Source organism: Pan troglodytes, chromosome X (genome assembly GCF_028858775.2).
Source record: "Pan troglodytes isolate AG18354 chromosome X, NHGRI_mPanTro3-v2.0_pri, whole genome shotgun sequence".
NCBI lineage: Eukaryota > Metazoa > Chordata > Mammalia > Primates > Hominidae > Pan > Pan troglodytes.
In genome coordinates, this window is record NC_072421.2 from 111,447,095 (window position 1) to 111,471,183 (window position 24,089).

General features: G+C 36.6%; 1 non-coding gene across 1 annotated transcript; it reads right to left on the reverse strand.

Moving 5' to 3' along the window:
* Nucleotides 1–21,923: 21,923 nt before the first annotated feature.
* On the reverse strand, nucleotides 21,924–22,139 carry LOC112207264 (small nucleolar RNA U3). The gene has a single exon (XR_002941704.1). It is a non-coding gene; the product is annotated as a small nucleolar RNA U3 (small nucleolar RNA).
* Nucleotides 22,140–24,089: the final 1,950 nt, after the last annotated feature.

Consider the following 24,089-nt stretch of genomic DNA (forward strand, 5'->3'; position numbering starts at 1 on the left):
TGTTCACCACTTGGAACTGGAATGTAAGGGCCAAGGTTCCTGCAATTATCCAGTGAAGGGGGAAATGAAATCAAAGTTACTGAACTACATTAGTGACATAAAGTATAAGGTGAATGCAGTAAAGCTTTATTTCCATAACCTCTGCAATGCACCAATAACCTACTTTCTGAAATATACTTTATATCGTTCTATTAATGTTGTATTTTTAGTTGATTGGGTAGGCATGATATTCAAGAATAAGTTGTGTAAGACTTAAGGCTTTGAGATAATAAAAATGAGATAATAAAGACTTAAGGCTTTAGAGTAATATTGTGATGTATGAATGAGTACAAATGTGTAAGTGCTTAGAACAATTCCTGACACAGTAAGGGCTTGAGAATAGTATCATGTGTTCATGGGAGCCAGGGCTACTTTATCCCTGCTACAACCCACCAAGACAAGCTCCCCATTCAGGACCCCCAGCTATATTCTACATCTCTTCACAGGAAACAGTAGCTTGTAATAAATAACTTTCACAACACAGGGGAGGTCAAGGAGACTTCGGTAAGGTGGCAACCTCTGAGGCCTTCTCCTTCCAGAATCTTCCAGAATCCCAAACAACAAGTAAGACAGAATCCTCCCTGCCTCCAGGAATTTGCCTCAATCAACCTAACTGCCTCTCTTTTTTCTAAAACTTCAGTCCAGAGAGCAAAGATAGGGATGCATCTGCCTTCCTGCTTCTTGTACCTCCCCTTTCTACTCCCCCTATTCCACTCGGGCTACTAGGAACAAATATTTCCCTTTTCCTTTCTATCTGACCATGACTTCCCTGATGTGAAGCTCTAGTCAAAGTGTCTTTGCCTCCTGGTATGGTAATTGGAAATAAAAGAAATTTAGGAAATCCTTTTCTGTCTCCCTGCCCATCTCTCTGTCCCTCCCTTCTCTCTCTGACTTTGTCTTTATCTCTTCCTCTCTCCCCAATACCTGTATTTCATAACTACCATATCACAAAAGGGAACACAGGCTTTGACACAAGGAGGGAAATTGCTTCTTCTCAGTAGAATATAAGGATAGACGCATATTTAGGTATGGAGTCAAAATGAGGAAAACATGTCAGGGAGTTACCTTATAAAAGTATCTAAGAACGCAAAATCTGTTGAGAGTAAAGGGAGATGCAGGAGGGTAGTAGGGTTAAGGAGCATGTCCCTATGAATAGCTGACATTAGGAGGAAGTATAGCAACTGACAAGACACTTGTAATGGGTGATTTTTTTAATTTTGTATTTTTAATTATTATGGATACATAATAGTTGTACATATTTATGGGTACATGTGAGGTTTTGATACAGGCATGCAATATATAATGATCAAATCAGGGTAATTGGGATATCTATCACCTGCAACATTTATCATGTTTTTGTGTTAGGAACATTTCCATTCTAACATTCACATTCTACTCTTTTAGTTATTTTAAAATACAAAATAAAGTATCATTGACTATAGTCACCCTATTGTGCTGCCAAACACTAGATATTATTCCTTCTATCTAACTATACTTTTGTTTTCATTAACACGTTTATAATCCCCCTTCGCAATACCCCTCCCAGCCTCTGGTAACCATCATTCTACCCTCTATCCCCATGAATTCAATTTTTTTTTTTTTTTAGCACCCACATATGAGTGAGAACATGCAATATTTGTCCTTCAGTACCTGGATTATTTCACTTAATATAATATCCTCCAGTTCCAGCCATGTTGTTGCAAATGACATAATTCCACTCCTTGTTTTTGGGTGAGTATCATTTAATCGTGTATATGTACCGCTTTTTTTTTTTTTAGTCTATTCCTCCACTGATGCATACTTGGGTTGATTCCATATCTTGGCTATTGTGACTAGTGCTATAATAAACATGTGCATGCAAATATCTCTTTAATATACTGATTTCCTTTTGTTTTGGTATATACCTAGCAGTGGGATTGCTGGATCATGTGGTAGTTCTCTTTTTAGTTTTCAGTAACCTCCATACTCTTTTCCACAGTGGCTATACTAATTTACATTCCCACCAACAGCATATTTTTCCCAAAGGGACCAATGACATACAATGAGGAAAGGACAGTGTCTTCAGTACATGGTGCTGGGAAAACTAGATATCCATATGCAGAAAAATGAAGCCCACCAAGGGCTCCCCTTTCAACATATTGTCATCAGTATCCATTATTGCTTGTCTTTTTAATAAAAGGAATCTTAACTGGGGTGTGATGATAACTCATTATAGTTTTGATTTGTATTTCTGTGATAATTAATGATGTTAAGAATTTTTTCATATATGTCATCTTTCAAAGAATATCTATTCAAATATTTTGCCCATTTTTAAATGGGATTATTTGGGTTTCTTTTCCTGTTGAGTTGTTTGAGCTCCTTATATATTCTGGTCATAAAGCCCTTGTCAAATGGGTAGTTTATTAATATTTTCTGCAATTCTGTGGGTTGTCTGTTCACTTGATTGTTTCCTTTCCTATGCAGAAGCTTTTTAGCTTGATATAATCCTGTTTGTCCATTTCTACTTTGTTTACCTGTGCTTTTGAGGTCTTACTCAAGAAATCTTGGCCTAGCCCAATGTCCTGGAGTGCTTCCCCAATGTTTTGTTCTAGTAGTTTCATAGCTCCAGGTCTTAGATGTAAGTGTTTAATCAATTTTGATTTGACTTTTTTACGTATCAAGAGATTGGGATCTAATTTCATTTTTCTGCATATGGATATCTAATTTTCCCAACACCATGTATTGAAGACACTGTCCTTTCCCCATTGTATGTCATTGGTCCTTTTGTGAAAAACAAATTGACTATAAATGCATAGATTTGTTTCTGCGTTCTATATTCTGTTCCATCGGTCTATGTGTCTCTGTTTTTATGCCAGTACCATTATGTTTTGGTTACTATAGCTTTGTAGTATAATTTGAAGTCAGGTAATGTGATACTTCCAGTTTTGTTCTTTTAGCTGAGGATTGTTTCGGTCATTCTGAATCTTTCATAGTTCCATATAAATTTTGCTTTGGGTAGTATGGACATTTTAACAATAATGATTTTTCCAATCCATGAACATGGAATATCTCCTTTTTTGTGTATAGTGTTCAATTTCTTTCATCAATGTTTCATAGTTTTAGTTGTAGAGCTCTTTCACATCTTTGGTTAAGTTTATTCTTGGGTATTTTAATTTTTTGTGGCTATTGCAAATGAGATTACTTTTTTGGTTTCTTTTTCAGATTGTTCACTGTTTGCATATAAATATGCTACGGATTTTTGTATGTTGATTTTTTATACTGCAATTTATTGAAATTTTTATCAGTTCTTACAGTTTTTTTGGTGGAGTCAATAGGTTTTTCTAAATAGGAGATTATATCATCTGCAAATAAGGACAGTTTGACTTTTTCCTTTCCAATTTAGATGCCCTTTATATTTTTTAGCTTGTTTTACTGCTCTGGCTGTAACTTCTAGTACTATGTTGAATAAGAGTGGTGAAAGTGATCATTCGTGTCTTGTTCCAGATCTTAGAGGAAAGGCTTTCAGTTTATCCCTATTCAGTATGATACTAGCTGTGAGCTTGTCATATATGGCTTTTATTGTGTTGAGGTATATTCCTTCTATACACAGTTTACAGAGAGATTTTTTTATCATGAAGGGATGTTGAATTTTTAGAATACCTTTTCACCATCTATTGAAGTGATCATATAGTTTTGTCCTTCATTTTGTTAATGGTATGTATCACATTTATACATTTGCATATGTTGAAACATCCTTACATCTCTGAGATGAATCTCACTTGATCATAATGAATGATCTTTTCAATGTGCTGTTGAATTTGGTTTGCTAGCATTTTGCTGACGAATTTTGCATTTATATTTATCAGAGATATTGGCCTATAGATTTCTCCTTTTATAGATCTGATTTTTGTCTGATTTGGGTATCAGGGTAATATTTGCCTTGTGAAACAAGTTTGGAAGTATTCTCTCCTCCTTCTTGCTCCTTCTAAATTCCTATGCGCAAACTAAAAATTGTGTTAAAATCTTCCTTTTCCTGAAAGAAAACTGCCATCATCAAGAGTTCTGGCACAAAGCTTTTTGTTATCTTTAAGGGCCAGATATTAGTTTATTTTGAGGGTTCCCTAGGAGGTCCACTGATGTGAGAGAATTTCTTTCCTTACTTCTACCAATTTTAGGTTTTGTTTGCTCTTGCTTTTCTAGTGTTTTCAGAGGCACTGTTGTTTATTTGAAGTTGTTCTACTTTTTTGATGTAGGTATTTATTGCTGTGAGCTCTCTTAATACTGCTTTTGCTGTGTCTCATGTTTGGTATATTGTGTTTCTATTTTCATTTATTTCAAGAAATTTTTAAATTCTCTTTTCAGTTTTTCATTGATCAGTGATTGTTCAGGAGCATATTATTTAATTTTCATGTGTTGGTATAGTTTCCAAAGTTGTTCTTCTTATTGATTTCTAGTTTTATTTCATTACAGTCAGAAAAGATGCTTTATATGATTTCAATTTCTTGAAATTTTTGAGACTTGTTTTGTAACATAACATATGGTCTTATCCCTGAAAATGATCCATGTGTGAAGAGAAGAATGTGTATTCAGCAGCTGTTAAATAAAATGTACTGTAAATGTCTATTGGGTCCATTTGGTCTATAGTGAAGACTAAGTTTGATGTTTCTTTGATTTTCTGTGTAGATGATCTGTTCAATGCCAAAAATAGGGGTGTCAAAGTCCCCAGCTATTATTCTATTGGGGTCTATCTCTCTTTTTAGCTCTAATAATATGTGCTTTATATATCTGGATGTTCTAGTGTTTGATGCATACATATTTACAATTGTTATATCCTCTTGCTGAATTTACTCCATTAGCATTATATCATGATCTTCTTTATCTTTTTCTACAGATTTTTTTCTCAATATTTATTTTATCTAAATATAGCTACTCCTGCTTTTTGTTAGTACCCATTTTCATGGAATACCTTTTTCCAATCCTTCATTTTCAGTCTGTGTTTATTTTTATACATGAAGTGGTTTTCTTGTAGGTAGCATATAATGAGGTCTTGGGTTTTCTTAAATCCATTCAGCCACTCTGTCTTTTGATTGGAGCATTTAGTTCATTTACATTCAATGTTATTATTGATAGGTAAGGACATACTCCTGCCATTTTGTTATCTGTTTTCTGGTTGTTTTGTGAGTCCTCTCGTCCTTTCTCACTTCCTTCCTATCTTTTTTTTTTTTTTTTTTAACATGACAGTGATCTCTGGTAGTGTGTTTTAATTTACTGGGACTTTTTTTTTCTTTTCTTTCTTTCTCTTTTTTTTTTTTTTTTTTTTTTTTTTTTGAGACACTCTTACTCTGTTGCCCAAGCTGGAGTGCAGTGGTGCAACTTCAGCTCACTGCAACCTCTGCCTTCCAGGTTCAAGCTACATGCCTCAGCCTCTGGAGTAGCTGGGACTACAGGCGCACACCACCAGACCTGGCTAATTTTTGTATTTTTAGTAAAGAGAGGGTTTCACCATGTTGGCCAGGCTGGTCTGGAACTCCTGGTTGCAAGCAGTCCACCTGCCTCAGCCTCCCAAAGTGCTGGGATTACAGGCTTGAGCCACTGCACTCAGCCAATCCATTGCTTTTTATTTTTTTTATATCTATTATAGGTTTTCATTTTTTGTTTATCATGAGACCTGCAAAGAACATTTTATAGCCAGTTATTTTAAATGGATGAAAACTTAACTCTGATAAAAAGAAAAGCAAGTAAAAAGAAACCTAAAAAACTACATTTTAACACAATCCCTCGACTTTTTGTTGTTTATATTTATCTTTTTATATTGTCAATCTCTTCAAAAATTACTGTAATTATTATTGTTGATAAGTTTGTCTTTTAGTCTTCCTACTAAAGATATGAGTAGTTTACACACTGCAATGACAGTGTTAGAGTATTCTATATTTGTGTGTGTACTTACTTTTACTAGTGATTTTTATACCTGCAGATGATTTCTTTTTGGTCCTTAATTTTCTTTCCTTTCAAATTGAAGCACTCCCTTTAGCATTTCTTGTTAAGACATGTCTGTTGTTTACAAATTCCTTCAGCTTATGTTTCTCTGGGAAAGTCTTTATTTCTCCTTCATTTGTGAAGGGTAATTTTCCTGGATATAATATTCTAGGTTGAAAGTTGCTTTCCTTCAGCACTTTGAATATGTCCTCCCACTCCCTCCTGTCCTGTAAGATTTCTTCTGAGAAGTCTGCTTCCATACGTATTGAAGCTCCTTCATATGTAGTTTGCTTCTTTTCTCTTGCTGCTTTTAGGATTCCTTCTGTATCCTTAACTTCTGACAGTTTGATTATTATATGTCTTGTGCTAGTTTTATTTGCGTTGAATCTGCTTGGCATTCTTTGACTTTTTTATACCTGGATATTCTTATCTTTCTTTAGGTTTGGAAAGTTCTCTGTTATTTCTTCGAATAAACTTTCTACTTCATTCTCTCTCTATATATATGTCATGTTTAAGGCCAATAATTCTTAGATTTCCCCTTTAGAGGCAATTTTCTAGATCTTGTAGGCATGCTTCATTTTTTAAAATTATCTTTTCTTCTCTGATTGTGTATTTTCATATAATCTGTCTTCAAGCTCACTAGTTCTTCCTTCTGCTTGATCAGTTCTGGTGTTGGCAGATTGATGCATTTTTCAGTTTGTCCACTGAATTTCTTAGCTCCAGATTTTGTGCTTAATTTTTAAAAATTATTTCTATCTCTTTGTTAAATTTCTCTGATAGAATTCTGAATTTCTTCTCTGCGATATCCTGAGGTTCATTTAGGTTCTTCAAGATGGCTATTTTGAATTCCCTGTCTGAGAGATCACATATCTGTTACTCCAGGATTGGTTACTGGTGCCTTATTTAACTCTATTTGGTGTAGTCACGATTTGCTGGATGTTCATGATGTTTTTGAACATTTGTCAATATCTGGGTTTTGAAGAGTTTGGTATTCATTCTAATCTTTGTAGTCTGGGCTTGTTTGTACCCATTCTTGAGAGAGCATTCCAAGAATTCTTAGGGGATTTAGTGTAGTGACCTAAGCCTGTGGACACTGCATCTGTTTCAGCACTAGGGGGAACCCTAAGCCCAGGAACGCTGAAACTTGCACACTCCTAATAAACAGCCTTAGTGGACTTGGGGAAGATAAAGCATTCTCTGGCTTACCAGGCAACATCTCTCTCTTTCTTTCTTCCCTCTCTTTCTTCCAATCAGAATGATCCCCTCTCTGCACTGGGATGCCTGCACATGAGGGAGGGCTGATGTGGGCACTCATGGCCCCTACAGGGGGCACCACTTCATGTCATCTTCCAGACCTGCAAATTATTGGGGTTTTTCCAAGGCTCATGGTCACTATTGCCTGGCTGCTGGTGATATTTAATCAAAGCCCAAAGCCACTTTAGTCATCAGGTGGTGAATTCTGCCAGGAATGGGAGCACATTACTTTCTGGCCCAGGGTATGTCTAGAAATGCCATTAAGGAGCAAAGGTCTGAAATCAGGGTCTTAAGAAATCTCCTTGGTACTTTGTTTACTGTGGTTGAGTTGGTTCCCAAGTTGCAAGATAAAGTACTCTTCCCTCTCCTTCTCCCAAGTGGAAGGAGTCTGTCCCCAAGCTCCACTGCCTGGAGTTGAGAGACGGTTGACACAGGCACTCCCATGTCTGCCGCAACTGGTGTTGCACAGGGTCCCATCCCAAGTCCACTGCTTCCGGGACCAGCTCAGCACCAGAGCTTGCCCAAGGACTGCTATCCTTGTGTCTTGACTGCTAGTCAAATTTGCTGATAGTCCCAAACCACTTTAGTCAGCTGGTAGTGAAGGTGGCCATGGCCGGGACCTGGATTCCTCTCAGTGGAGCAGAAGATTCCCCTCTGGCTTAGGGCTTGTCCAGATGCTCCCTCCACGGGCACTGGCAGAATTCTCCCTTGTATTGTGTTCTGTTATGACCAGGGCAGCACTGAGTGCTAATGCAATATCCCACACTCACTTCGCTGTCCCCTCCCCAAGCATACAGATTCTCTATCTTGCACCACCTGGGCTTCGGGGAGGGTGGTGTGAGCAATGCAAGCCTGTCCTTTTTACTCTCTCCAAAGCATATTTCCTTGCTATTATGTTAAAACCAGGTACTATTATTGCTCACCTGATTTTTTTGGTTCTTATAAAGGTGACTTCTTTCATGGACAGTTGTTCAATTTGGTGTTCTTGTAGGGGGGACAATTGCTGGGGGTTTCTATCTGGCCATCTTGCTCTGCCTCCTCCTTTTAACTACAAGGATTTAAAATATATATATATGTGTGTGTGTGTGTGTGTGTGTGTGTGTGTGTGTGTGTGTGTGTGACTGATTAGTTTTAATGTTTTTATTGTGTTTATATATATATAAACGTACATATATATAAAATTTATTACTTTAGCCATTTTTAAGTGTACAGTTCAGTAGTATTAAGTATATTCATATTATTGTGCCGCCATTGCCACTATGCATCTTCACAACCTTTATGCTCCCAAACTAAAACTTTCTACTCATTGAAAAATATGTCCCCATTCCCTCCTTCCTCCAGCCCCCGTAACCACTACTCCACTTTCTGTCTTTACGAATTTGTCTTCACTAGGTGCTTCATAGAAGAGGGATCATAAATTATTTCTCCTTTTGTTACTAGCTTATTTCACTCAACATAATGCCTTCAAGGTTCATCTATGTTGCAGCATGTGCCAGAATATTATTCCATTTTAAAGCTGAGGAACAGTCTAGTACGTACATACCACATTTTTTGTTTATCTATTCATCTGTTAATGAACATTTGAATTATTTTCATCTTTTGGCTGTTGTGAATAATGTTACTATGAATGTGTGTGTGTGTATATATGCATACACATATGTATATATGAATGTTACTGTGTGTATATGTGTATGCATATATGTGTATGTATGCATATACACATATACATATATACATACACACACATATGTATGTATACACATATATACACATATATGTATGTATGCACATATATGTATATATGTATGCACATATACACACATATACGTATATATGTATGCACATATACACACATATACGTATATATGTATATACACGTATACATATATATGTATATACACGTATACATATATATGTATATATGTATATACACATACATACACACACACACACACACATACACACACTGTAGCATGACCAATCAGATAGTAGTCAGATAGTGGTCCGACTTTATTCTTTTGTATGTACCTATTCTTTTGTATGTACCGTAGAGACAGAAAGTAGATTAGTGGTTACCAGGGACTGGAGGAAGGAGGGAATGGGGGCTTACTGTTTAACCAGTACAAAGTTTTATTTTGGGAACATAAAAGTTGTGAAGATGGATAGTGGTGATGGTTGCACAGATATAGATAAATAGATAGATCTATAACTATATCTATATCTATATCTATAGATATATAGATCTTTTTGAATCCGGGCTTTCAATTATTTGGGGTAAACCCAGAAGGATAATTGCTGGATCATACAGTAATTGTATGTTTCGTTTATGAGGAACCACCATGCTGTTTACCATAGTGGCTACATTATTTTACAATCCTATCCACAGTGCACAAGGGCTCCAATTTCTCCACATCCTTGCCAACATTTGCCAATTTCCAATGGGTTTTTTGGGTATTTTTATTCATTTATTTTTATAATAACTATACTAATGGGTATGAAATGGAATCTTATTGTGGTTTGGATTTGCATTTCCCTAATGATTAGTGATGTTGCGAATCTTTTCTTGTGTTTATTGGCCATCTGTATAAGATGTACAGATGTTGAATGTTTATTCAAGTCCTTTACCCACTTTTCGATCTGGTTGTTTTTGTTGTTGAGTTGTACAAGTTTTTTTTTGTATATGTTGGATGTTAATCCCTTATTAGATATATGATTTGCAAATATTTTCTTCCATTTCACAGACTGCCCTTTCACTCTGCTGATGGTGTCATTTGAAACATGGAAGTTTTACATTTTGATAAAGTCCAACTTCCCAGTTTTTTCTTTTCTTCTTATGTTTTCTTCTAAGAGTTTTATAGTTTTATCTACTACATTTAGGTGTTTGATCAATTTTGAGGTTTTTTGGATATAGTGTAAGATAGTAGTCCGACTTTATTCTTTTGTATTTACCTATCCAGTTTTCCCAGCATCGTTTGTCAAAAGGACTATACTTTCCCCACTGAATGTCTCAGTAATCTTGTCAAAAATCATTTGACCCTGTATGTGAGAATTTATTTCTGAGCTCTCTATTCTATTCCACTGGTCTATATGTCTGCCTTTATGACAGTAACACACTGTCTTGATTACTACAGCTTTGTTTATGCTGTTTTCCATAGTGGCTACACTATTTTACAATCCTATCCACAGTGCACAAAGGCTCCAATTTCTCTGCATCCTTGCCAACACTTGCTAATTTCTGGTGGGGGGTATTTGTATTCATTTGCCCATCTTTAATCATGTTCTGTTGAAGTATTCCACTTCTTAAACCTACCCATGAGGCCTATTTTCCCAGGGAAAGAAAAAGTTGATATGACTAGTAGGCCGTTGATCCTCTGACTCTCAAAGCTGGTATCATTAGGCAGGGGCCAGGGGTAGGTGGTAAAACTGCTTCTTTGAAGAGTTCCAAGTAGGAAGTGGAACAGAAGTTTCCTGTCCTTTTTATTCCCTTCAGCTTATCTAATAAACCTCTCCCTCCAGGACTTTTACCCAGAGAAGGGTGATTGGACAAACATCGGACCACCTTTCTCTGTCTCTCTTCCTCTTCTTCCCCCTACAATACATCAAAAATAGATGAAATGTTTTCATTTATTTTCCTGTCTGACTTGGACCTCCATTATATAAAACACTATCATTAAGTCCACTAACTCTATTTCTTGACAGTATCAATAACATTGACAAATTCATATCTTCATCTTGATTTAAAATTTGGGCATGGCTTTATAAATAATGGAATTGTCTGTTTAGGGGTTCACTTGGCTCATACAAATACCACCTCTTTCCCATCCTTCCATTTCCACCCTAAGCAGGAAATGTCCAATTTAAAGGCCATTAGACAAAGCATTCCTGAATGATGCAGAGAAGTGACTGTGACTCTACCTTGGATGGTGATTGAGAAGGCATGTGAAGAAGAATAATACTAATTCTGGACATGGTTAGAGCCTTGAATTGGCTACTGATGATAAAATATCAGATTAGAGGGCTGGGCATGGTGGCTCATGCCTGTAATCTCAGCACTTTGGGAGGCTGAAGTGGAAAGATCACTTGAGCTCAGGAGTTTGAGACCAGCCTGACCAACATGGTGAAACCCCACCTCTACTAAAAATACAAAAATTAGCCGGGTGTGGTGGTGCACACCTGTAATCCCAGCTACTTGGGAGGCTGAGGCAGGAGAATCGCTGGAACCCGGGAAGGGGAAGTTGCAGTGAGCCAAGATTGAGCCACTGCACTCCAGCCTGGGAGACAGAGCAAGACTCCATCAAAAAAAAAAAAAAATCAGATTAGGATATCTACAGATATCCAGTGCTCCATTAAAACTGTCCAAGTCTGAAACTAAATGTGTACATTTTTGTTTTGTGCTCAGTAAATGTTCTTGAAGCATTAACTTGTGAAATAAAATACCCTTGAGAAAATAACATATTATTCATGTGAGTTACTCTCTACTGAGAAGATATGTGGATAGCAGCATAGCCAGAACTTATGACTGTCAATAAATGAGAGGTAGCTGAAAGTCTGGGAAAGACTACAAAACCAGGAACAGTAGACAACAAAGAAAGAACTTGCCAGCTGGAGAGCATCACCAAGCACTGGCCTTCCATGTGGATGGTCAAAGAATCTATTGCTGAATGTTGAAAAGCATCACTTGGACAAATCAACCCAGGAGTCATTGCCATCTGTTTTACTGGAATTTGCTATTCTGCAGAGTTTACCCAGGTTTGCATGAAATATATAAATTTGTACTTTGCAAAATCCTACTCACTGAGTTTTGAAAATCTAAGCCAAAAGCCTTTTTATTTTTATTCTTTTAACTTAAAACTTTACAAAAACATATGCTTCACTTAAAATTTAGTCCTTCTGATTTTGTGAAAGCAAGAATATTTTAGGTGCATATTTTTATTTTTCAACATTTTTCCTCATTTATTATAATAAAAATATTGAGTTGAGGAAAAATATGGTTTATTAACTACTGACAAACATCTCAAGCAAATTATATGCTGGAAGTAGAGTAATAAAGTTAGGTTTTCTTTTTCAAAATATCTGGCACAATTCTAAACTCATAAAAGATCTTAACTGGGCTACCATAAAATGGCCTGCAATGGATTCTAGTGAAATCTAATAAGATACTCAGTTACTAGCTTCATTAAAACACAGTGTGTTCATTATAACCCAATCTGGCAGAAACTCTCATTACTCTGGGTTTGTATTACCTCATGTAATTCTGCTTTTTAAAGTTCTTTTCTTTCCCCTCTCATCCAAACCCCACCACACCCTTGGTGTTACATTATAGCCAATTAACATACTTTAACTGTTTGTAATATATCATGTTTTTATTACTATTCTAAAGGAGTTTGTGTTTTTTCACTTTCTTCATTAGATCATTCAAGTAAGTCTCAAAGACTTGAAATGTTATACTTGATTATATTCAGAGTTTTGAAAAACATGCTGCTCTAAGACTATGAGGTACTACCATTTTGAATCATTATGCCCTCTCTGTGATAAGAATATGATCCAATGCTATGCTATTCTCTGAATTAATCATAAAAATGATGTAAGAGGCTTATATAAAAAAAATATGTAATAGACTGTAAGCTTCTTGAGAGTACAGGTATGAGTATATTTCCATAGCAGCTAACATTTATCAGGTGCTTACAACATGTCAGCTACTGGGCTAAGTTGGATTTTTTATCTCACTTAAGATGACAGCTGAACGATATCTCTATTATGCATTCTTTCTCATTTTACAAATGGAAATAAATGAGACCCTGAGGAGCTAACCACTAGCTCAAGGTCACAAACCCAGTAGGTAATGGAAGGAGGAATCCAATCCAGTTATAACTCCAAAATCACCACTCTCTCCACTTTATTGAACTGCTTTGGGTCTTTGTTTCTAAAGAGCCCAGGACAGTGCTTCGCATTGAGTTGGCATTCAAATATTTGTTGACTTTAATGTTGATGGTGCTAATGAGTCACCGACAAATTGTTGCAATTCAACGTTGTTTTATTTCAATGTTGTTCTTTTCAACAGCCACTTTTAGTTGAATTTAACTATTGCTTTATTTTGTTTATTGTCAAAATGATGTATGAGTAGACACAGCTCAAAGGGGACTGAAAAGTAAACATTTACCGTAGCTACAGAGAAGCCAGTCAGGAAGTCAGGGTGTTAAAATGGAATTCGGCAAATAAAGGAAGCTGACAGAATAAGGAAGCAAATAAGAGAAAACAAAACAAACAAAAACTCAAGAAATAAATACAAATGCCTGCACTTCCTCTTCTATTCCCTATTTATTGAATTTGATCCCACCATCATGCCCCATTATACAAGCTAGAAACCTAGGAGGCATCTATGATTCCTCCTTTTTCTTTACCTTCTTTATCCTATTTAATCACTTACCTATTCTAAATACTGTGTATACTTTTATAATCTGTCCCCTCCTTTTCTCTCCTGCAATCACTGCCTGTTTTGTTTCTTACCCAAATTAAAACCTTTCTAACTAATCTCCCAGCCTTCGGTCTCTTCTCCTCCTTAGGTCCTTTGTCCACACGGTTACAAGAATGACATCTAAAATTCAAAACTTATGATGTCACTCACTCACATCTTTTAAACTCTTTAGTGGCTCTTCACCAACTCAGAATAAAGCTAAAGCTATTCTACCTTTCTTTTTAAGCCATTTCTATGTGTTGCAGATGAGTGAAAACAATTTGGATAATACAGCAAATGCCAAGTTGTGTTTTGTTTTGTTTTGTTTTTGTAAATATTGTAGCATCTGGTGGTAAAAGATATGTGAAAACTACATGTTCTCTCTCCCAAATCTTGGCTATTAGATAGTAGTTACAACAAAATAAAGTATCAAGTTAAATTACATACAATGCACAAATGTTCATTAGAAAGGAGGCAAAAAAAAAAAAAACAAAAAAACAACTATATAATCTATTCGATAGCTCTGGGAGATCCCACTCTCTGACCTAAACCCAAAGACTAGTACTTTACATGAAAAGCATATTTTCAAGAAGGCGCAATGTAGCAGTCACTGGTAGGACTAGGGTGCTCTACAGTCAGACTGGGCAGCAGAAGACTGAGAAATTTAGGTACATAAGACCAACGTGGCTCTAGACCCCTAGCTTTTGCTGAACTCTAAAACCTCCTTCATGCAGGAGCAAGTGGGTCTTATACATCATTTCTAACAATTGCCTACCTTAAACACCATTCATTTCAATAACAAAAATTTCTTTCTTATGTTCCTGAAGACAAGTAGACCCTGTGGTGTAGTTTTTGTTAAAGATGACCAATGTTTTCTTTTTCTTTTCATTTCTTTTTTTTTTTTTTTTTTTTTTTTTGAGACGGAGTCTCGCTCTGTTGCCCAGGCTGGAGCGCAGTGGCGCGATCTCAGCTCACTGCAAGCTCCGCCTCCCGGGTTCACGCCCTTCTCCTGCCTCAGCCTCCCCAGTAGCTGGGACTGCAGGCACCCGCCACCACGCCCGGACAATTTTTTTGTATTTTTAGTAGAGACGGGGTTTCACCGTGTTAGCCAGGATGGTCTTGATCTCCTGACCTTCGTGATCCACCCACCTCGGCCTCCCAAAGTGCTGGGATTACAGGCGTGAGCCACTGTGCCCAGCCGTTTTTTTGTTTTTTTTTAAGAGACAAGGTCTTACTCTCTCAACCCAGGCTAGAATGCAGTGGCGAGATCATAGCTCACTATAACCTCAAACTCCTGGGCACAAGCGATCTTCCCACCTTTGCTGAAAGTGGCATTTTCAACCTATTCAACCTTACATTTAAATATAAGAAGACATCCTTCTTGCCATGGTGTCAATCAGTGACCCAGACTTTCTAGCTCTACTTTGTGTAAACTCATTTAGATGGCATCCAAAGGACTGAGAGAGTTTTGTAGTACTTACTTGGTATGCCATAGCTACTACAATCCTTATTTTGCTTATTTCATAGCTTAAGGTACTGAAAGCAATTATTTGACAGTATTATTATTATTAATTGATATTGATATTCTCCAGAATATTGTTTTTATTTGCAGAAATGAAAAACACTGCAAATATCCAATAATGGAAGTGTTAAGATAAATGCATAAGGTAGAATATTATACACCCATTAAATAACATGCTTTTATTTATTTTTAAGTTATTTTTATGTACTTATTTATTTTTTAGATATGGTATCTCACTTTGTCACCCAGGCTGGAGTGCAGTCATGTGGTCGTAGATCACTGTAGCCTTGAACTCCTGGGCTCAAGCGAACCTCCTGCCTCAGCCTCCTGAGCAGCTGAGACACAGGCACACACCACCATTCCCAGCTAATTTGTTTTAATTTTTTGACAGAGACAGAGTCTCACTATGTTGCCCAGGCTGGTCTCGAACTCCTAGCCTCAAGCCATTCTCTTGCCTTAGCCTTCCAAAAGCACCGGGATTACAGGCATGAGCCACCTTGCCCAGCCACATGATCAATGTTAAGTAATCAATCTTTAAGGTGATAATTCCTGATTATGGTATTCCATGTGTTATTCGACCATCACTGGAATGATGATTGCAATCAAAAGACTTCTAACACTATTTAATTGCCCGTATAACATACAACATACCCACTTTCATAATTTTTAGCTATAAAAACATCCAACTACTTACAGTTTCTTCATTGACTCATCCACAAATGTTTAATTGGTACTTCTTATATGTCAGTCACCATTCTACATCCTGCAAATGCAGCAATAAATGTGGCAGACAAAGCCTGTGTTCTCATGGTGTTTACATTCCTAAGGGGACACAGAATATATATATATATCTAGTGATGATAAGCTGTATACACCAATAGTCAGATTTCTTTTGATTGCAAGTAATAGAATCCCAAGCAAATTAATTTAGCACACACAAAAAAAGATTTTTAATAGAAGGATAAAGAAAACCAAAAGGTAAGCTGCAAGAACAAGAAGAGTTTAGAAGATTCAGAAACTGGAACTAAAGATGTAGTTGCCCTAAGGACTCATTCTCTCTACATCTTCCCCATCTCTTTTTTCAGTTGTTCTTTACACATTGACTTCATTCTTTCCTATAGTAAATGGTCTCTTTCCAGTTGGAAGGTAAAATGGCCACAGTGGTTCTCAACCAAAGGCAATTTTGACTCCCGGAAAACATCTGAACATGTCTGGAGACATTTTCAGTTGTCATAACTGGGAAGATGCTACTGGCATCTAATGGATAGAGACAGAATGCTGCTAAATATCCTACGATGTTTGGGACAACCGCCTGCAACAAAGAATTATCTTGACCTGAATATTAAGAGTTCCAATGTTGCGAATCCTTGCTCTAGGGGTGATTCAAATCTTACGTCATTCCAGCATAAGAATCCCATAATAATCACTAGTGTATAACAAATATGACAGTAGCAGATATAACACAACAATAATACCAACAATATTTAATAAGTATTTACTATGTGACAGGAAATATTATAAGTCCTTCCATGTATTAACACATTCGTCCTCACAACAGTACTATGATGTAGGTATTATTGTGATCTCCCTGTTTTACAAATAAGAAAACTAAGGTACAGAAAAGTTTAATAGCTTATCTAAGCTTACACAGCCATTAAGTAGTGGAAATTATATTTGAACCCAGGAAGTTTCACTCCAGAGTATATGGTCCTAAACTTTGTGACACCATTTTTCAATTGCTACTTTAGTATAATAAAACCCTAGGAAAAGAATCTGATTGATCTGGCTTGGGTCATATGCCATCCCTTGGATGAACTGCTCCAGCCAGGAGAATGCTATGTAATGATTGGCTTAGTCTGGGTCATATACCCACCCCTATAGTTAACTGGGCTGTGTAATATGCTTAACAGTTCTACGACATAGTTGGAGTGAGGGAAAAATATACTGCTAAAACAAGAAAGAGGGCTGGGGCAGTGGCTCATGCCTGTAATCCCAGCACTTTAGGAGGCTGAAGTGGGTGGATCACCTGAGCTCAGGAGTTTGAGACCAGCCTGGGCAACATGGCAAAATCCAGTCTCTACAAAAAAATACAAAAATTAGCTGGGTGCAGTGGCCTGCGCCTATAGTTCCAGCTACTCGGGAGGCTGAGGCAGGAAGATTGCTTAAACCCAGGAGGCAGAGGTTGCAGTGAGCCTGGATCATGTGATTGCATTCCAGCCTGGGTGACAGAGTGAGATCCTGCCTCAAAAAAACATTTTAAAGGACAAAGAAAACAAAAAAGAAACAAGGGGTATAGGGCAGACAACAACGATTGAACTACCTTTTCCATAATGCTATTTCTCACTTCTGCTCATCTGCTCATACTGTTCTCATTGTTTAGCATGCTCTGCCTCACATTCTCCCACAAGTACACACCTCAGCTTGAGGAACAATATAAGGTAAAACCTCTACTTGGAAACCTTCCATTATCACCCCTTACAAGTTGAGTTATATCCTCTTTTCTCCTATGCCCATAATATCCTGCACATATCTCTTTCATGGTATTGCCCATATAGCATACATCTCTATCTCCCCCACTACACTGTGATTGCCTTTAAAACCATCAATGTGTTGTATTCATCTTTCTATCCCACACGCCTAACCCTGCGTCCACACATATAGTAGGAATCCAATAAATGCTAGTTGACAGAATGGCAGATTTAAAAGTTTCTTGGGAAAAGTCAAAAGCAAGAGTCCTAAGATTAATTGAGTTTCTGTGGTAAGATAGTAAGAAAAAATTCCCAGGTGACGTGGTCTGCCTGCTAGTAATTTAGTTCTTTCAATTGAACAGCCTGCCAAAAACAATGCTTGTATAGTGACTGTATTGTGGAGTAAAGAGAAGTGAGAATTCTGCATTTTTTTTGTAAAATTATGAATCACAGAAGAATAGAGCTGGAAGGGTGCTTAGAGATTATTTAGTCCAGGGCTTGTCATATAAGAACTCTAAAGCCAAAATATTTTATAATAAAGTGCACAGAGTAATGACAATCAACTAAAAATCGATTGAAGACTTCACTATAAGACCTGAAAGTTGTAAAACCCATAGAAGAAAACATAAGGGAAAAGCTTTATGACATCAGTATATCCAGTGATTTCATGGAAATGACATCAAAAGCTCAGGCAACAAAAGTAAAAATGGACAAGGGAGCTACATCAAACTAAAAAAGCTTCTGCACAGTGAAGGAAACAGAGTAAGAAGACAACCTAAGGAAAGACAGAAATATTTGCAAACCATACATCTGATAAGGGGCTAATCTCCAAAATATATACGAAACTGCTATGACTTGATAGCAACAACAACAACAACAAAAACCCACAAAACCCTAATAACTTGATTTTCAAATGGGCTAAGGACTTGAATGGACATTTCTTTGAAGACATATGAAGAGTCAACAGGTATATGAAGAGATATTCAATGTCACTAATCATCAGGGAAATGCAATCACAACGACAATGAGATATCACTCACACTTACTGACTATCCCTTACCAAAATGCTTGAGGCCAGAACTGTTTCACATTTCAGATGTTTTCAGATTTTGGAATATTTACATATACATAATGATATATGTTGGATATGCAATGTAAGTCTAAACAGAAAATTCACTTATGTTTCATTTACACCTTATATACTTTATACCATAGCCTGAAGGTAATTTTATACAATATTTTAAATAGTTTTGTGCATAAAATGAAGTTTTGACTACAACCTACCACATAAAGTCAGGTATGGGATTTTCCATTCGTGGTATCATGTCAGTGCTCAAAAAGATTCAGATTTTGGAGCATTTCAGATTTCAGATATTTGGATTAGGGATACTCAATTTGTATTTTTTTTTTTAAGGGCAGTAAGTGTTGGCTGGGTGTGGAGAAATTGGAACCCTTATGTACTGTTGGCAGGAATACAAAATGGTGCAGCCATTGTGAAAATCAATATGGAGATTCCTCAAAAAATTAGAAATAGAATTACCATATGATCCAGCAACCCCACTTCTGGGTATTTATCCAAAAAATTTGAATCAGAATCTTAAAGAGATATTAGCACTCCAATATTCATTGCAGCACTATTTGCAAAAGCCAAAATAAATGAAAACCTAAATGCCCATTTACAAATGAATGGAATTTTGTATGTATATATACAATGGAATATTATTCAGCCTTAAAAAAGAAAGAAATTCTACCATATGTGACAATATGAATGAACCTGGAAAACACTATGCTAAGCAAGATAAACCAGTCACAGAAGGGAAAATACTGCATGATTTCATTTACATGAGATATCAAAATTAGTCAAACTAATGGAAACGAAGAATAGAATTGTGGTTTCCAGGGGCTAGGAAGAGAGGGAAAAAGGGAGGTGCTGATGGGTATAAAATGTATTATGTAAAATGAATAAGTTCTAGAGAGCCACTGTAAAACATTGTGACTACAGATGACCATACTGTATTATATAGTTTAAAATCTGATAAAAGGGTAAATCTCATGCTAGGTCTTCTTAAAAAAAATTAAATTTGAAAATTAAAAATTAAAAGGAAAGAATGATCAAAGAGGTCAAACTTTTAAAGTTAATTCATTAGAGACATCTATGTTATTTGAATATTCTCTTTTATGAAATATCTATTAAACATTCTAACCATTAATTGGATTGCCTTTTCCTTAGTGTTTTGTGAAAATGATGTATATATTCTGTATATGAGTCATTAGAAAATATATGAATTAAAAAATTAAAAATACACTAGATGTATTTACATTGAGTTGTATGTAAAATTCTTATTCCCTTCCATAAAAATACTTTTTAAAATTTGTTTTAATGAGATTTCATAATTTTGGTACTAATCTATTAATTTAATTTTTTAATTCTAAACTTACTTGGATAAATACTTATTGCTTGGGAATATATCACTGCTTTCAGTGCTAACATAGACATGAATGTTGCTGATGAGTGAGAAATAATCTATAGGTATCTAATGAAGATTATTATTATTTATTTATTTTGAGATGGAGTTTTGCTCTTGTTGCCCAGGCTGGAGTGCAACGGTGCAATCTCGGCTCACTGCAGCCTCCATCTCCCGAGTTCAAGTGATTCTCCTGCCTCAGCCTCTCAAGTAGCTGGGACTGCAGGCATGCACCACCATGCCCGGTTAACTTTTTTGTATTTAGTAGAGACAGGGTTTCTCCATCTTGGTCAGGCTGGTCTCGAACTCCTGACCTCAGAAGATCCGCCCGCCTCAGCCTCCCAAAGTGCTAGGATTACAGGCATGAGCCACTGTGCCCAGCCTGATGAAGATTATTTTATGTAGCAAATATTTGGTCATGGTATATAAAGTCATATCAATCTTGTATAATGGAAACCCACCCGATTTTGTTATTTTGTATCTACTAATAAGGCAAAAAGTTACCATTGAGATGAAATTTCAGATATGATTCTAAAAATGGTCAGTGGACACTGCTTCCAAATCAGATAAATCAGAAATAGCCCCAGTTGCATGTTTTTGAGGCCTCTGTTTATTTCCCATCTAAACTATTTTCATTTATACTGCCAAAAGATTGCAAATACTCATGGATGACCCATGTAGTTGAGCAATGGAAGCATCAGCACAAGGGCACATGATGTTTCCGTTTGCCATTTTACCCCTTGTGCTTTTGCAATTCTCATTCTCACAAGGGAGCTCCCCGATCTGGATCTTCCATCCCATGAGCCACTTTATACTCTTAATCTTGTTGTTTTCTCATGTTTCTGTAAGGATTTACCCATCCCATGCCTCCATGTTCCAGGAATATCATCTAATTTGATGAAGAATCTCAGGGACCATGCTAGGGACAGAGGGGCTTTAAATGTGATCTATAGGAATGCCAATCTATTAAATTGTTCTGAGAAAAATAAAATCTGCGGTTAAATAAAATTGGGAAATATATACTCTATCACTCTCTTGGAAACTCAAAATGTACATTAGCATACTTAAAGGTACTACGAAGTCCAACAGTTAAGAATCTGGTTTCCCTTTGTTTAACACCACATTTCCCACACTTATTTGAACCTTATTTTCAAGGCACTTGGAGCAGTAATCTTACAGAGAACACGTTTTCTATTTGTTCGTTTGAGACGGAGTTTAACTCTTGTTGCCCATGCTGGAGTGCACTGGCGGGATCTTGGCTCACTGCAACCTCTGCCTCCCCGGTTCAAGCTATTCTCCTGCCTCAGGCTCCCAAGTAGCTGGGACTACAGGTGCCCGCCACCATGCCCAGCTAATTTTTTGTATTTTTAGTAGAGACAGGGTTTTGCCAAGTTGGCCAGGTTGGTCTCGAACTCCTGACCTCGGGTGATCCACCTGCCTCGGCCTCCCAATGTGCTGGGATTACAGGAGTGAGCCACCGCGCCTGGCCGAGAACACACTTTCTATATTAGAATACACACTATATCAGAAAATGTTAATGACATCATACGTCATCCCTTTTTTATAGCATGTTTGCATTTTACAGAGACTTTAGAGATAACGTTTTAACTCAGAGAGCATCACATTTTCACAAAGAAGAGCAATTCTTTTTTTTATTTCTCTTTCTTTGTTATCGCTTTGTTATTCTATCCACAAATTTTTTCTTTCTTCCTTCCTTCCCTCCTTTCCTTCTTTCCTTCCTTTCTTTTTCTTTCTTTTTAATGGGAACCACACAGACTGCATCCTCTCCCTCTTACTCTCTGGGAAGAAGAGGAAAATAATCATCAATGGCAAATAGCAGTTATAGCAAAGCAACACCAACAGCTGGCTTCACATTTAGGAGAGAATGCTGTGCTTCTTCCTCATGTTTCCTGGTGTTCCACATGTTCAGAGAAACTTCTCCAGTAGTGAACTATAGAAATGAACCTTAAAAATACAGTCTTCACAATTTCTTATATGATTATTATTGTACCTGGATCACTTTCCTTTAGCCTAAACTCCATCCTTTAGAATTTCCTTTAGTGAGGGTCTATTGGTTATCTGAAAATGTCACTATTTCAAACTAATCATCAGAAAATGGGCATATTTCAATGAATATGGAATTCTAGGTTGGCAGTTATTTCCATTCAGTGCTTTGAAAACTATGATCCTACTGTCTTCTGACTTCCATTGTAGCTCTTGAGAAGTCAACTATTATTTTAACTGTGACTGTTTATAAAATCTCTTTGCCTTTGATGTTCTGCAGTTTCACTGTCATTTGTCCTAGTGTAGATTTATTTTTATATATAATTTGTGTACCATACTTAGGTGTCACTGCATTCAAGAATCTGTAGATTAGTATTTTTTAGTCATTTCTGGAGAGTACAGAGCCGTGTAAAAGGTATTCTTTGTTTCCCTGATTCTTAGAAATCACCTGAGAATCTTGTATATCTAAAAGTTGGGGGGGAGGGCGGGGCGGGGGTGGTTACTAGTGGCTAAAGAGAATTGGTCCTTTGGTTCTCCCAGAAAGTTATGGAGTAGAGCTTCTCCAATAATAAGTAGAGCTTAATAATAAGTAGAGCTTCTAAATAAATAGCCTACCACAGAAGAGGATAGGCAGTTAATGCCACCCCTGAATTATTCATTTCAGAATTTCCATGTTAAAGCCAAAAGTACTCTCGTGGTAAGAATTGTCCTGCTGTAGATGTAGAAGAGTCTGGTACTTGTTTGTAAGGGGAGTGTTCTCACATTCACAAAATTCTTGACAGGAAGTTGCCAATTCTACTTATGTTGAGAGTTTATCAGGCAGCTGGAATTTAGTAATTAGCTTTTAGATTCTCTCAGAAACTTTCATCAAGCTCTACTGCAATTCATCCAGTTTCTGAATTTCTTAAATGTTATTTGGTGGTACTAAACTTTTTTAGGTTAAAGCAAAAGAAACCTGAAAAATAAGCTAACCTTTTGGGGATTATAGCTGCTCTCACCTTCATGCCCTGCTTAGATATGGCTCACCTTTTCTAGGCAGATAGCTCTAGGTGACAGAGTAATCACTTAGAGTGCCATCCAAACTGAGCCTTTAAGACTGTTTTCAGAGGCACTAATTGGATGACTTCCAGAAAGTTATGGCCCACTAGAGAGATCATCACTGAATACAGTAGTACCTAAAAGTCAAAGAAGTGAAAAAGTGACCCCTGAAAATCTAAATGTTAGGAAGAATTTCCAGTAAATAGCTGTAAGGTGGAATGGGACTTTGTGAGGGGAGAATAAAATTACATTATCGGAGTATGCCAGTCACATCTCCTTTGAAACAGATGGTTCCATGGTAAAAAGAAAAATCATATGAAGAAAATATTAACTGTAAGCAAAGACTGCATTTTAATACTTTCTATTAGGTAATCAGAATTGTCATTTATTCAACACACTTTGATATACTTTTTAAATACACGTCAGGCACTGTTCACTCTCTGAAATTATTTGTAATAGGGCCCTGAAAGATATTTGCACTGAGGGTGAGGTATATTTCACTACTGTAATGGCTCAATTTAACTAATAAAGAGAATATAGAATAAATATTAGGAAATCATCAAAGAAAAATCTAAAAATATTTCCTAGAATAGAAGGCTGTCAATCCATTGATTGAAAGGACCTATTGTCTAGTACAACAACATAAGAAAGTTAAAAAAAAAAAATCTACACCCAGGCAAATGATTATAAAATTTAGGACACTGGAGACAAAGAAAAGTTTCCAAAGAGAAAAATAGATAGGTTACATGAACATGCAAAGAATAAAGAATTACAATAGCTTCTGATTTCTCAATAACATCACTAGAAGCTAGAAGGCAATGCTCAAGATTCTGAGACTAATGATTTCAATCTAAAATACCATATGCAATCCAATTATCAATTGAGATATA